We start from the raw sequence: 16,796 nt of genomic DNA on the forward strand, positions 1-16,796 counted from the left end.
ATGTCAGCACAGGATTAACATGGAATCAAATGCTAAACCTGTTGTTGATCATCAATGTCGTCTGAACCCTAAAATGAAATATGTGGTATGTCGGGGATATTACCCCGCCATATAACCCGCCGTTTGGGCCGGGTTAGGTCATAGGCGGATTAAGGATCATGTGTGCGATGGGCCATAGAGAAGACATGAGGGCGAGCCGAAGGACTCACCAAGTGTGCCGCATGACAACCCAATACCAGAAGACGACGACTCAAGGCCCACAAGGCGGGAGATGGAAGAAGATTTCTTACTCGGGAAGCAAGATGAAAAAGAATTGTAGTAGGTTAGGGGCGTTTATTTGACCCGAACTTTGATGACATTCCTGAGGAACATGTTTACCTCCTGTGTACTGCCACCAGGATAGCCTTCCACATATCTTGTGTTCAACCATATGAAACTGACGAATGTACGGGTCCACGGATGGTACATGGCAAGCATCTGCCGGAACTAGAGGCGAGCACCTTTCAATCAATTACGAGAGGCATTCGCCTCTGTGATCTTTAATAAGCGAAGCAATTGTTGGAAATATGCCCTAGAGGCAATAATAAATTAGTTATTATTATATTTCCTTGTTCATAATAATCGTTTATTATCCATGCTAGAATTGTATTGATTGGAAACTCAAATACATGTGTGGATACATAGACAACACACTGTCCCTAGTGATCCTCTAGTTGACTAGTTCGTTGATCAAAGATGGTCAAGGTTTCCTGGCCATAGGAAAGTGTTGTCACTTGATAACGAGATCACATCATTAGGAAAATCATGTGATGGACAAGACCCAAATTATAAACGTAGGATGTGATCGTGTTATTTTGTTGCTATTGTTTTCTGCATGTCAACTATTTATTCCTATGACCATGAGATCATATAACTCACTGTCACCGGAGGAATACCTTGTGTGTATCAAACATCGCAACGTAACTGGGTGACTATAAAGGTGCTCTACAAGTATCTCCGAAGGTGTCGTTGAGTTAGTATGGATCACGACTGGGATTTGTCACTCCGTGTGACGAGAGGTATCCCGGGGCCCACTCGGTAATACAACATCACAAACAAGCCTTGCAAGCAATGTGACTAAGCGTAACTCATGGGATCTTCTATTACGGAACGAGTAAAGAGACTTGCTGGTAACGAGATTGAAATAAGTATACGGATGTCGACGATCAAATCTCGGGAAAGTAACATACCGAAGGACAAAGGGAATGACATACGGGATTATATGAATCCTTGGCACAGAGGTTCAACCGATAAGATCTTCATAGAATACGTAGGATCCAATATGGGCATCCAGGTCCCACTATTGGATATTGACCGAGGAGTGTCTCGGGTCATGTCTACATAGTTCTCGAACCTGCAGGGTCTGCACACTTAAAGTTCGATGATGTTTTAGTATAGTTGAGTGATATGTGTTCGTGACCGAAGGTTGTTCGGAGTCCCAGATGAGATCACGGACGTCACGAGGGTTTCCCTAATGGTCCGGAAACAAAGATTGATATATAGGAAGTTGTGTTTGGATTCTGGAAAGTTTTCAGGCATTACCGGCAGTGTACCGGGAGTGACGAATGGGTTCCAAGGGCCCATTGGGTGGACCCACCACGCCCCAAGGGGTCCACATGGGTTTATTGGATGCACAATAAGGTATAATGGGCTGACAAATTCATCCAAGGAAATCCCATGAGGAAAAAGTGGAAAATCCAAAAGAGGTGGGAAAATAAGGAAGGAGTCCTAATCCCAGTGGGATTGGAGAAGGACTCCTCCCTCTCTCCCACTTCGGCTGAGCCAAGGAGGATTCCTTGGTGCGCCAAGTCTTCCCAAGACTGCCTCTCCCCTCCTCCTATGTGTACTAGAGGTTTAGGGCTTTTGAGACACAACTTTGCCGCATGCAACTCAAACCTACACCTCGTAGTTCTTCCTCTAGATTAGATTTCTGCGGAGCTCGGGCGGAGCCCTGCGGGAATAGTTCATCACCAACACCGGCGCGCCGTCACGCTACCGGATAACTCATCTACTTCTCTGTCCTGCTTGCTGGATCAAGAAGGCCGAGATCATCGTCGAGCTATACGTGTGCTGAACGGGGAGGTGCCGTCCGTTCGGCGCTAGATCGGAACAGATCGTGGGACGGATCGCGAGACGGTTCGTGGGATGGATCACGAGACGGTTCGTGGGACGGATCGTGGGACAGTTCGAGGGATGTGTAGATGTTCCACTACATCAACCGCGTTTCTTAACGCTTCCTGCTGTGCGATCTACAAGGGTACGTAGATCTAATCTCCACTCGTAGATGGACATCACCATGACAGGTCTTCGTGTGCGTATGAATTTTTTTGTTTCCCATGCAACGTTCCCCAACAACAACGAGCCTAGTAGGGGAAATACATTCCTCAGGAATGTCATCAAATCTAGGTTCTCCAATCGTAAAAGGGAATATTCCATGGCACAAGGGTTGTTTTTAGGTGCTGTCCTCGACAGACCACCACAAAAGGTCCGAATCAGGGGAAACTTATTTTGGTGCCAGCGAGAAGTAGTAACAAGAACTCCTCCTCTTTTCAATATCAGCCTGGTTTAGGTCTAGGTCATAATGAATATTTTGATACCTTCATTCGTCCATAGATTAGCGTTATGCTTCTGTCCCGTGATGAAGAAGGATAGAAGAATGGTAAGATAGGATCGTATTAGTGAGCCGTGGGAAAAGAGTTCTTTTGTACCTTGATTGGACCAACCCAAAAGCAACAGGAATCCCTTTCTCCTCCTATAAGGAAATCTCGTCGTTTCACTCTTCTTCATGTACCGGATTAGTCGACTCAAACGCGGAGATATTACTATAGAACCAAGGCGACTTTGAGGGTGGCTCCACTCTCCAAATAGAGTAGTTACTTCGTTGACGACAAGAACCCCATTTCCACTAGCCAAAGAGCAATTCATTTCTCCAACTCAATGCCTCCTCATTTGCTCCCATCCCATATTAATACAGAATTAGGGAAATGCAAGGGAAATGAATGCAAAAAGCATTTAGAGATATTACTGGGATTCATTCTGGCTCAGATGGCGAGGGATTGCTATAACTATTTTTAGAAGCATTAATGAGATTTATTTTTTTCTTCATAAGCTTGCATCATGAATCCTACTTCCCACTTTATCTGCCTCTTTAGTAGTCTCACATTTCGGTTTAAGAAAGTGCTCGCTATATTCCCATACCTTCCTGTGCTTAATACCTAGCTTCAAAGAGCCCACTCTTTTATTTAATAGTCGAGAGGCATGAACGGTTGGGAAAAACCTTCTCCTGTGTGGGTCATAAGAGTCGATTATCCAAGCGAGACCTTAGAGGGGAGGACACACCATAGCACCCATTGGTAGACTAGACTCCGGAGCTTCAAACAGACTTACAGTAAGCCTAATCAAAGCAAGCGCCCTCACCTCCTTCTTCACCGCTGGCGTCTATGGTTCGGGTGAAGGTATCAACTCTGATACCATGTGTGATAAATTCTTCCCATTTTACTATGATAGTCAATAAACACAACACTTACGTATCCGTATTGTGTAATCACCTTTCCCTTCATGTCGCTTCCTTATACTAGAATTCTGATGACGCATGCAACCCCGGCTACTTCTCTACCCTACTATTAACAATTACGGAGTTTCAATTGTTTATCCAATGCATCTTAATATGGTTATGCCAGCAAGGAGCACGAACTAAAGCTGGTTATTTACTTAGAAGAGGAAACGACTAGTCAGCAGAGCAGCACAACACAATCATCATATTGTCATATTCTTGAGTTTCTCCCCACGGGATGACCGCTTCCACCAGACTCTATTTCTATTGGTTCACCTTAGATTTATTTGTTGCCTACATCTGTCTAATCCTAATCTATAAGAACATAATTGCTAAGCTATGGTTGCTTCAGCTGCACTCTCTACTCAGCTATCTGTTTCTATTGCATTGCGTTTTGAAGGCCCGATACAAAAGAAAGTGGCCTTCCTTATTAGTAGTGATGGAGACGTCAGGTACGAGAAGGAATAACCTAAAGCGAGTGATATAATCTGTACAACAGGCAGGAGCGATTGATCATATATCACATACATGCTTATAAGGTGCTAATTCTCACACAGTTAGCATCTAAGGAAAATAACGTAAAGCTAGTCAATGCGTTCAACACTTTCACTTTCTGTACATACCTTGATGGGAAGGAAAACTCCACTTCAGATGGGTTAAATATTTTCCAGTTATGCCTTGCTTACTTTCTCAATTGGATCACTTTAATATTGTTCGACTCATTGTCATCAGAGAAATATGTGTTGTAGGAGAATTGACTTCGGATCAGAGCAGGAATCGAAACCAAGGAAAAGCTTCATTCCCGTGCGGTTTCATTAGTACTACATCTATAGGCCACTACTTCACCACTTCACTGGAAGGTGCATTCTTAATTGTAGCAAAGTTTCGTAACTATTAAAGTGCATTCTCTCCTTTCCTCTTTTTCCGGCATAGATCTCGCTGAAGAATCTAGTTTTTGGTCATTTCACTTTTCGTGCCGGCCTGTAATCAGAGTTTCTTGGATTTGTAGTGCCTGAATGCCTTTCTCCTTCTTTTTGGTGACGTCGGATGCCCGCCTTTGGCTCTCAGAAGTGGATTCTCCTTCAAAGAGGGCTTTTCCACTAAGAAAGGGACATGGTTGTACTGGATTTCTAGTCGTATAGTGGAAGAGCAGATAGGATCACACCTACACGTAAGTTCGTTCATTGGGTTAGTGGCCACCCGCACTCCAACCTATCTATATGGCAACAAAGCGAATGACAAGGCCAAAGTAGCCGACTCTTATCGCTAACTTGACTCGATCTAAGGGCGAGATTGAATACAACTCAAAGAACGACTCCTCCAAGGGCCTTCATGCACTCAAATAGATAGTGAGACAGACACCATATATAGAACTTGAATGACAATACACCCATATATTCTAGCTAACAATCAGAAACTGTATCCAAATCGAGGGGACACTCTTCCTTCAGAAAGGTGCCTTCGGAAGAAAAGCTCTTCCCCTCAACGACACAACACATTTTCTCAAATGTTCCATGTTTCTCACCATATCCTCATAGGGCTGAAGCACAAGAAAGTGGATTACTTGGTGATATGTCCCAAACGTATCTATAATTTCTGCTTGTTCCATGATCTTTTGGGTGACATTGTTATATGTTTTGCTATACTTTTATGTCATTTTACACATATTTGGATTAACCTACTAACTTAGTGCACCCAGTGCCAGTTTCTGTCTGCTGATGTCTATTTTGCAGGGGCTTTTACCCAATTTTCCGAAGCCTGAAAAATCTAGAAAAAATATATAAAAAATCAGCGAAACAGAAGCTTCCGGATCACCGAAGATGGGCGAGAGGGGGGCCAGGGGCCTCCCAGGCGGCCTGCTGGCGCGGCGAGGCCCTAGGCTGCGCCAGGAGGTCGCCTGGGTGGGTCCCACCACCTCCGGTGTCCTCCTCTGGCCGCGCCAGGAGGTCGCCTGGGTGGGTCCCACCTCCTCCGGTGCCCTCCTTTGGCCTATTTTTAGAGTCCCGAGAGGAAACCCTCGCAGACATTCTGGAATCGCGAATTTCTCCATCGTTCCGTTGCCGCAGCGCTTCTGAGATCGGGAGCGTCAGGAGACCTCTTCCCGGCACCCTGTCGGAGGGAGGATTGACCTCCGGGAGCTTCTCCACCGCCATGGACACTTCCCGGATGTGCAGTGAGTAGTCCTCCTTGGACCATGAGTCCATGACCAGTACCTATGTGATATCTTCTCTCCAATCTTGTGCTTCAATGGTTAGTCCTTGTGAGCTGCCGTACATGATCAAGGCATCTATGTAATTCTCTTGCTATTGCTATGCTCGATTTGTTGGGATCCGATGGATTATGAGATTATGTTCAGATTGTTATGAGTTATATATTTGATTATCCTTTTATATTATGTTCCTTAGTGATTCATGCATGTTCTCCATTGCTATTTATTGCTTTGGCCAAGTAGTAGATTGTAACTCCAAGAGGGAGCGTTATGCATGATTCTGGGTTCATGCCCTCGATGTATAGCTTGAGTGACAGAAACATAAGACTAGGGGATGTGCTTGTTGCCACCAGGGGGAAAACAATGGTGATTGTGACCACGGTTGCAAGGATTGTTTACCTTACGCATAGTTCGTTAATGCAGTTGTCCGTTGCTTTGAGTTTACACTTTGGGTGGGGCTCACAACTTAATACCGGAGAGATGTTCTCGATAGATATCTCAAGGTGGATGATTAGTAAGTAGATGCTGATGAATAAACGGTCTACTTGTCTTGGCGTACTGCCCATTACTATTGAACCTCTAACTATCAAGTAGCATAATTAGTATTGCGGTGCGATCATTATTCTGTCAATTGCCCAAATGTGATTTGTTTACCCTAGCATAGTTGTTTATCGTCTTTTGGGAGAGAGACATCACTAGTGAACATCATGTGACTCCGGTCCATATCACCATCATTGTTTACAACTCCATTATTTGCCGCTTTCATTTACTTTTCCGTTGCAATCACTATTACTTTCCCGCTTGTGTTTTGATCCTTTGCAAACTACAAGGCCGGAGAGATTGACAACCTCTCTGTACTCGTTGGGAGCAAAGTTATTTGTTGTGTGTGCAGGTCCACGTCTTTTGCTAGCGCCAGGGTGGAAGACACCTACTTGTTGAGCCTAGGAGTCCTCTTGGTTTGATAAACCTTACAGTCTCCGTGTAAGGGAAATCTGCTGCTGACTACATATCCACCTTCCACTTGGGGTAACTAATGAGAGGCGAGAAGTATATCCATCAACTCGTCATCAAGCAAATTTCTGGCGCCGTTGCCGGGGACTCGAGTCTTCAAGATAGGGGAGTTGCATGCTATCTTTTACCTTTGCTTTTTAGTCTTGTTAGTTTGATTTCTAGTTTTTTGCTTTAGAGTCTTATACCAAAAACCACAAAAAAATTAGTTACTTTGCTTTTTGTTGTCAAGCATGTTAAGGTTTGATGCTTGGAAGGAATTTGAGGTCCTAGATTTCCATCAAAGGAATGGAGAAAATATGAACGAAGCATGGGATAAAATTTCTGAAGCACACAAAAGAATTATGGCATGGATACCTATCAAAATTGTGCTTAGAATTTTTTATCATGGTCTCTTTATATGGTGCAAACACTCTCTTGATATTATAGCTAAAGGGGATTTCTTAGAGTGTGATAAGGCAAGACCTCTTGATATTATACATGGTCTATCTAATAATCTTGTTTATAATCATGGTTATGACACTATTATAGATAGACTAGCTACTATTGAAGGGAAAATAGATGCTCTAGACTTAAGAGAAAAAGAGAAACCCATGGTTGATAAGGAGCAGATTTTGAAAATAGATGATGACTGTGAACCTTTTGTCAGAATTAGCATCTCTAACCAAGACTTCCTTGCTTATTGTGATATTGGATCCATTGTTTCTACTATGCCAAAAGTTGTTTATGATTCTCTCTGGTTAGACATGGAAATATTTTCATCTTATCATGAACATGCTAATGGTGATATTTCTGAAATCCAGGGAAAGGTAAAAGATGTCCATGTTACATTCTCTAAAAGGAATGCAATGGTTGATTTCTTCATCATGGAGCCCAACAAAGGGAATAGAGTGCTTGGAAGGGACTTCCTCCGAGCCACGAGAGGCTTCATTGATATATGTAAAGGACACATACGCTTACGTGGGAAAGCGAAAGTTACGTACCTGTTCCCTAGTAAAAATAAGGATGAACTTGTTGAGGATCCGTTTGAAGATTTTTATAATTCCGATGACTTCGGAGAACCTTGATCCTCCTTCTTGCATTATGCCTAGCTCAAAGGCATAAAAGAAAGCACTTGTTGGGAGGCAACCCAATTTGTTTTTACTTTATGTTTTAGTGCTCTTGACGCTTGTTACTACTGTAGCAAAATCATTGTATCTTTATTTTTAAGCTTTGTGCCAAGTTATAGCATCCGATTGCAAGAAAGTTCAAAAACTATGACATGTTGTCCAGAAACAGATTCAGTCTGCTTGACGGAAAAATTCGCCAAAAATCACCAGATCATCTTTTTGATCTGAATTTCTTTGACAACATGCCTTTCTGGCATCTGTTCTGTGTTGTTTGATTTAAGTTGCAGAAGTGCCCCGAATAAATTATTTACTACCTGCTGTTCTATTATTCATAGATTCTGCCATGTTTTGTGTTTCCATTGTTTTGCGAATCCTAAGCTTGCTTTTTATTTGCAAAAATCTTTTGTCAATCATGAGAAGCAGTATCTTTTCATGAAAATCTTTGTCTCCAGCAGGTTATGAATTATTTTATTAAGGGAACTAACCACTCTAATCAGCTTATGATGAGTTTTGTATGAAGGGAGTTTTCAAGTATGCGATGGGAGAGATGATGAAAGAAGATACAGGAGTGTCAAGCTCTCAAGCTTGGGGATGCCCCCATGCACCCCAAGAAATATTCAAGTAGACTCAAGCGTCTAAGCTTGGGGATGCCCCCGTGCATCCACTTCTCTATCAACAATCATCAGTTCGTCCATCTCCATGCTATATTTTTATCACTTCATATGATACATGCTATGCTTGGAGCGTCTTGCTCTTTACTTTTTAGTTTGTTTTACTTTTTCTTGCTGTTCATCACAAGTCAGAACCTAGCCTACCTTGTTTGGGAAAGACACACGCTCCATTCCACTCTAGAACACAACATAGGTTTTCATGCTTATCTTTTTGTGTGTTCTTCATCTTTTCGTAGCTACTGTCATGCTTAGCTCTTAGTTGTCATGCATATCTTTTTAAGAGATATTCTTTAGGTTTCTTCTGGAACTCTCTTGAGTTATCATGCTTATCTTGTTTAGAGAGTTGGCTCGTTGCACTGAGTTGTGTATCTTGCATGAGTAGGTAACTAAGATTGCTATTGAAGTATAATAGTAACCTGCAATAGTTTTGAGGTATTGATTTGAGTAATGTTTGGACTATTGGTGCCAAGAGCTTGAGACTATTAGTGATAGGTGTCGTATTTTGGTAAATTCGTGTGTTTTACAAAATCTGAAAATTAGTTGATAACTCTAGCTACTAAATTGATCGCTAACCTCTGGAGGGGTTGGAATATATAGAATACCCTCACGTTACCATGAGTCGAGGATGCGCAAGGATAACCAAACCCCCAAACACTCCTCCTTGGGGTACTTGTCTCTTTCTGAATTTCCAAACTAGATAGAGAGTTACCGATAATAAGTGTATGAGTTCTTCGGACTAATGTGAGTATTCGATTGTTGGTACTTCCACCATCCATATTTTGCTAGCCTCTTCGATACCGTGCATTGCCCTTTCTCACATTGAGAGTTGGTGCAAACTCCGCCGGTGCATCCAAACCCATGACATGATATGCTCTGTCATACTTAAGCCTCATTATATCTTTCCTCAAATCAGCCACCATACCTACCTATTGAGGCATTTCCATAGCCTTTCCGAGATACATTGCCATGCAACATCCACCATCTCATGACTTGATCTTCATGTCATACATTCTTTTGCTTGATCATAGAGCCGCATGATAGTTGGGCCCTACCCATATTATTGCTACATGACGCGCTAGTATCATTGCATATCCTGCTACACTGGAGAGGCATACATTTGCATACATCATGATAGTTTTCACTTGTCTTTATGTTGAGTACTTCTTATAAAGGGTGATGATTTTTCTCTTTATTCATGTAAAACATAGAGTGTTTCCCTTAAGATAGGAAAAGATCCCAAAGTGGACAAAACAAAAGATCCCAAAGAGGACAAATGAGAGATAAAAAGAAAGAGCCAAAGAGGCCACAAAATAAAAAAAAGAGAAAAAGAAAAAGGAAAAAAAGAAATAAAAAGTGAGAAGGGGGCAACACTACTATTCCTTTGAAAGATCCACACCCGTACTCCATTTCTATATTGGTACTACAAAGAGACATTCATGCATAACTATGTGGGGACCCGTACACTATAGAACTTGGTTTGCATATTCCAATGATGAGCCTCCTCAAATGAGCTCTATGTCTTCATGAGCAAACAAGATGGATGCACCCCCACTAGTTCCATTGGAGAGCTTACCTTAGCTCATATGTGCATCCGTTACATGGGAATCCCTACTCCTCACATCATATCTATCATGTGGCTTTCTCTCACCCATGGTTGTCCTCATTGATGTGAGCCTTTCACTTTGGGTGGGGCTCGCAACTCAATACCGGAGAGATGTTCTGGATAGATATCTCAAGATGGATGATTAGTATGTAGATGCTGATGAATAAACAGTCTACTTGTCTTGGTGTACTGCCCATTACTATTGAGCCTCTAACTATCAAGTAGCATAATTAGCATTGCGGTGCGATCATAATTCTGTGAATTGCCCAAGTGTGATTTGTTTACCCTAGCATAGTTGTTTATCGTCTTTTGGGAGAGAGACATCACTAGTGAACATCATGTGACTCCGGTCCATATCACCATCATTGTTTACACCTCCATCATTTACCACTTTCATTTACTTTTCCGTTGCAATCACTATTACTTTCCCACTTGTGTTTTGATCCTTTGGAAACTACAAGACTGGAGAGATAGACAACCTCTCTGTACTCGTTGGGAGCAAAGTTATTTGTTGTGTGTGCAGGTCCACGTCTTCTGCTAGCGTCAGGGTGGAATACACATACTTGTTGAGCCTAGGAGTCCTCTTGGTTCGATAAACCTTACAATCTCAGTGTAAAGGAAATCTGCTACTGACTACATCTCCACCTTCCACTTGGGGTAACAAACGAGGGGCGAGAAGTATATCCATCAACTCATCATCACTTGGTTACCTTGCTTCCCTCGCCTAGGACAATAGAAGGATCTGTGGCCGAAGGCGCCACAAACGAAGCGGGTCGCCTCTTTTTTGCACATCTCTGCAAGATGACCCTTCTCCCCACAACGATAGCACATAATATTTTTCCCATGCTTGCGCGGTGAGGAGGACGAGGCCTTGCGAAGCTTTTCCACCATTTTTCCCCTTTGGCATTTGGATCCATGTTTTCTTTAATGATCTCCGTGATAGTAAAGGTTATTGTAGATCCCCTAACTGGAGAGTTACCACTTTTTATGGTTTTTAATAAGCCGCCTTGTTCCTTCCTTTAATAAGCCGCCTTGTTCCTTTTTTTGTAGTCATGGTCAGTATCTCGAAATGTAATTGGTTACCAACCAAGATCACTGACGCCTATCTCGAGAAATATGTTTTGGTGGGTTATCTTGATCGCAAAGAAGTTGTTGGCTGGCGGACTGCCCCAGGCGAGGTGACTCCCAATCCTGCCGAGGGGGAGGTAGTTGTTTTTTTTGATCATCTTGAGCGAGGTTTCAAGCCTCCCGGGTCAAAGTTCTTCAGAGACGCTCTGCACTTCCTCAATATTCACCCTCAAGACTTGGGGCCAAACTCCATCAGTAACCTCTGCCAATTCCAAGTGTTTTGCGAGGCCTATCTGCAAACAGAGCCCACAGTGTTACTGTTTTGGAACTTCTTCCATCTGAACCGCCATGCCAAATTCACCAGCGGGCCTAACTTGGAACTTGGGGGGTTAACATCCAGCGGCGTCGCGAATGTGGGTTCCCATTTGTCATCCTGCCCAACCATCCCAAAGGCTGGGCCAAGTCATGGTTTTATTGTCGTGATACCTCTCCTCCCGGCGAGAACCCACTTCTGGGTTATAGAGAAGATCGTTTACCCATGGATTTCAAGTTGCCAGAGAAGCTTACTAAAGAAGAAGAATCGGAATTTATCCCCATCTTCTCCTAGCTAAGGTCTTTGACCAATAATGGGCTCACTTGGGTTGACTTAGTCCGTTGTTGGGTGGAATGGAGAATTCTTCCTTTGAGTCGCCGGAATGGCTTGATGTGCGAGTACGCCGGCAGAGAGAACCATCCTCAATGCTTTTTCCACAAAAAGCTCACCGAAGAAGACATCGTCGACATGATCAGGAAGTTAACGAGCGAGTCCTTGGAAAGCTGTGCCAAGATTGGGCTCAAGCCTTTCTGCCTCTCTAACCCGGATCCAGCGGTAACAATCTAAGTCGCCTCCTTTGACCTTTTTCAACATATTCGCCAACGTTCCAGGTTTGAACTTGTCACTCTATCAACCAGAAAGGATCAACATTTTGGTCTCGAAGGCCAAAGGTGACTATCCATAAAACAACTAAGCCACCACCAAAGAAGAAAAAGAAGAGAAAGGGCAAAGCCGCCGTCAAGGAATCATCCTACGTTGGTGAGTCTCGAGCCGGCGAAGAACAATCTGAGGTAAAAATTTACCCTTTTGTTTGTCATCACTATGTCCCGACTTATGCTTATGACCTGTTACCTTTGTGCGTAGGATGATGGTTATGAAAGCCAAGATGACGTCGTCGAGGTAATTTCTATTTCTTCCGACTCAACTTCCTCTTCACCTAGGCATGCTAGGCGGATTTGTGGAAAAGTTCCCATGTCTCACCCAAATGCTCATATGGACCCTGATTTCCTTTCGAAGAAGGCGAGGTATACCCCCAAACGTCAGACCCGAAGCCATACTAGCAACTTAGTTTCCGGGTTACCCGAAAAGACAACTGGTCGGAAATGACCAAGTGAGGTATACTCCTGTTAACACCTTCTCCTTCTTGTAGAAAATGTCGTTCACAATTAGTTCACTCCTTGAAATTTTGTTCTTCACGTCTCTCCTCCTTCATCTGGCGACTCAGTAATGTCGGCTCTTCCGCCAATGATTCGTGTACAGGGGTAAGTTATTTTATTAACCTTTTCTTTCCCAATAATGATACTTGTTCTAACTTTGATGTCCTTTCAACTCAGAGCACAAGAAAAAAAGAGAAAAACTAGCGACTTGTCTTCTGCTCCTAAGACAACTGAGGTGTTTGGTATGAGCACCTCTGTCCCAGAGTTTGACGAAGACCAAGCGGCGACTCGTGATAATCCTGTGGATTACATTCCTGACGTCCGGAGTGACTCCCTAGGCCCTCTGAAGGAGACTACTGAAAACATTAACCCGCCAAGCTCTTCGAAGGCGACTAAAGATCCAGATACCGTAATTGTTACTCGTACTAGCTACTCCAAGCCTGCATAAGCGGTGTTACCAAACATCCATCCAAATAAGCCCATCCTTCTACAGAGAAATACATCACTAAGCTGAAGCTTCCCCATTATGAGCTTGAATTTGAGCAACTCTGCTCTGGTTTTGTAAGTCGCCTGGAGACGAGTTATGAAATGGAGAAAAGCTTGATCAACATGATGCGAATCAAACATGAGGTACGTCCTTTGTTATGTGTACTGATACGTCTCCATCGTATCTACTTTTCCAAACTCTTTTGCCCTTGTTTTGGACTCTAATTTGCATGGTTTGAATGGAACTAACCCGGACTGACGCTGTTTTCAGCAGAATTGCCATGGTGTTGTTTTTGCGGAGAAATAAAAGTTCTCGGAATGACCTGGAAACTTACGAGGATTTTTTGTGGAATATATAAAAAATACTGGCGCAAGAATTATCTGGAGACACGGAGCCAGGAGCCCACAAGCCGAGGAGCCGAGCCCCCCTAGGTCACACCTTGCAGGCTTGTGAGGCCCTCCTCGCTCCGCAACCTCCAACTCCCGCTCTATATATTCTCTCTCACCCAGAAAAAATTAGGAGAGAAGAGTTCATCGCATTTCACCACACGGAGCCACCGTCACCACCTCTTCTTCCCCGGGAGGGCAGATCCGGAGTCCATTCTGGGCTCCGGAGAGGGGAAATCGACGCCGTCGTCATCACCAACCATCCTTCATCGCCAATTCCATGATGCTCTTCATCGTTTGTGAGTAATCTCATCGTAGGCTTGCTGGACGGTGATGGGTTGGATGAGATCTATCATGTAATCGAGTTAGTTTTGATGGGGTTTGATCCCTAGTATCTACTATGTTCTAAGATTGATGTTGCTACTACTTTGCTATGCTTAATGCTTGTCACTAGGGCCCGAGTGCCATGATCTCAGATCTGAACCTATTATGTTTTCATCAATATATGTGTGTTCTTGATCCTATCTTGAAGTTGTAGTCACCTACTATGTGTTATGACCCGGCAACCCCGGAGTGACAATAGCCGGAACCACTCCCGGAGATGACTATAGTATGAGGAGTTCATGTATTCACTATGTGCTAATGCTTTGTTCCGGTTCTCTATTAAAAGGAGACCTTAATATCGCTTAGTTTCCATTAGGACCCTGCTGCCACGGTAGGGATGGACAAAAGATGTCATGCAAGTTCGTTTCCTTAAGCACGTATGACTAAATACGGAATACATGCCTACATTACATTGACGAACTGGAGCTAGTTACATATCACCCCATGTTATAACTGTTACATGATGAATGTCATCCGACATAATTATCCATCACCGATCCAATGCCTACGAGTCTTTTCCTACCGGTCCTTGCTAAGTTACTTTACCGGTACTGCTGTCACTACTGCTACTGTTACCGCTGCCACCGTTACTATCACACTACTTTGCTACTGAAACTTTGCTGCAGATACTAAGTCTTTCAGGTGTGGTTGAATTGACAACTCCACTGCTAATACTCGAGAATATTCTTTGGCTCCCCTTGTGTCGAACCAACAAATTTGGGTTGAATACTCTACCCTCGAAAACTGCTGCGATCCCTTATACTTGTGTGTTATCAAGACCTTTTTCTAGCGCCGTTGCCGGGGAGGCATAGCTCTATTCTCTGGGTCACTTGGGATTTACGTCTGTTGATCACTATGAGGAATCCGAGAGATCCAAAAACTAAAGTCTTGCCCTCAACTACGAGGACAGGTAAGGAACTGCCATCTAGCTCTGCACTTGATTCACCTTCAGTTATGAGTAAATTTGCGACACCACCACCTATTGGTAATTCTAATATGTCGCATGTGCTTGATGATGCTGCTTCTGCTATCCATGATGCTTATGATGATTCTTTGCTTGATAATGATATGCCACTGGGTGCATTTCTTGATGCAGAAATTGCTAGAGTTACTGCTGAATGTGATGATACTTCTGAAACTGATGAAATTATTGAAGTGTTACCTGCTGTTTCACCTGTTAGACCTAGCTCTCCTAGATATGAATTGCGTGATATACCTAAGGGGTATGTTATGGAGGGAGAGGTAGCTGAAGACTTTCTTACTTGTAAGGATAGCTATGATCTTGAGAATTTATTGCGCAAGTAGAAAGAAAAATCTTTGAATGCTAGAATGAAATATGATCGTAAGTTTGCTACTTCGCCCATCTTTGTTACTGATAAGGATTATGAATTCTCTGTCGATCCCGAGTTAATCACTTTGGTTGAATCTAATCCTTTTCATGGTTATAAGTCTGAAACGGTTGTAGCACATCTTACTAAACTGAATGATATAGCCACCCTGTTCACGAATGAGAAAAAAATCGCCATTACTATATCCTTAAGTTGTTTCCTTTCTCACTAAAGGGTGATGCTAAGACTTGGTTTACTTCTCTTGCTCATGGTTGTGTGCGTAGCCCCCAGGATATGACTTACTACTTCTTTGAGAAATATTTTCCTGCCCAGAAGAAACAAGTTGCCTTGCAGGATATATATATATCTTTGTGCAAGTTGAAGAAGAGAGTCTCCCACAAGCTTGGGGGAGGCTTGTCGAGTTACTTAATGCTTTGCCTGATCACCCTCTTGAGAAGAATGACATACTTGATATCTTTTATAATGGACGAACCGATGCTTCTAGGGACCACCTAGATAGTTGTGCTAGTTGTGTTTTCAGGGAATGAACTGTGGAACAAGCTGAAATTCTATTGAATAATATCTTGAGCAATGATAGTGCTTGGACTATTACCGAACCACCTCCGAAGCCAACTCCAAAGAAAAGAGGTATTCTATTCCTCAGTCCTGAAGATATGCAAGAAGCCAAGAAATCTATGCAAGAGAAAGGTATTAAATTTGAAGATGTTAAGAATCTACCACCTATTGAAGAAATACATGGTCTTGATAACCCGACACAGGTAGTAGAGATAAATTCTCTTCGTAGATTCAATGAGAGTGATATTCCTTATGATAAACCTGCTAGCTTATGCTTAGATGAATTTGATAACTTTTTTGCCAAACAACAAAGTTTCAATGATTATGTTAGCACACAATTGAGACAAAATGCTCGTATGATTAATCATATAAGTGCTTGTGTGGATAGAACTGTCAATGATCTTAAGCTTTTGGTAAACATGCTTCTATGGTTACTACTCAAGTAGAACAAGTACTTAAGGCTCAAAATGACTTGCTTAATGAGTTGAATGACAATTCTGTTAGAGTTGTCACTAGAGGTGGTAGAATGACTCAGGAACCTTTGTATCCTGAGGGCCATCCTAAGAGAATTGAACAAGATTCTCAAGGAGTTAACAATGATGCACCTAGTCATCCTGGTATTAGGACGAAAAATAAAGATGATAGGAACTTGCATGCTAGCAAACCTGTTGCTGTTACACCCGAGAATCCAAATGATGTCTCTGTTTATGATGCCGAAACACAATCTGGTGATGAACATGAGCCTAGTGATAATATTGATAGTGGTGTTCATGTTGATGCTCAACCTAGTAATGATAAGGATGTGGAGATTGAACCTGTTGTTTATCTTGATAACCCACAACCTATGAATAGGAGATATGATAAGAATGAATTTATTGCTAGGAAGCATGGTAAAGAAAGAGAAC

The sequence above is a fragment of the Hordeum vulgare genome, chromosome 1H (assembly GCF_904849725.1).
Source record: "Hordeum vulgare subsp. vulgare chromosome 1H, MorexV3_pseudomolecules_assembly, whole genome shotgun sequence".
Classification (NCBI taxonomy): domain Eukaryota; kingdom Viridiplantae; phylum Streptophyta; class Magnoliopsida; order Poales; family Poaceae; genus Hordeum; species Hordeum vulgare.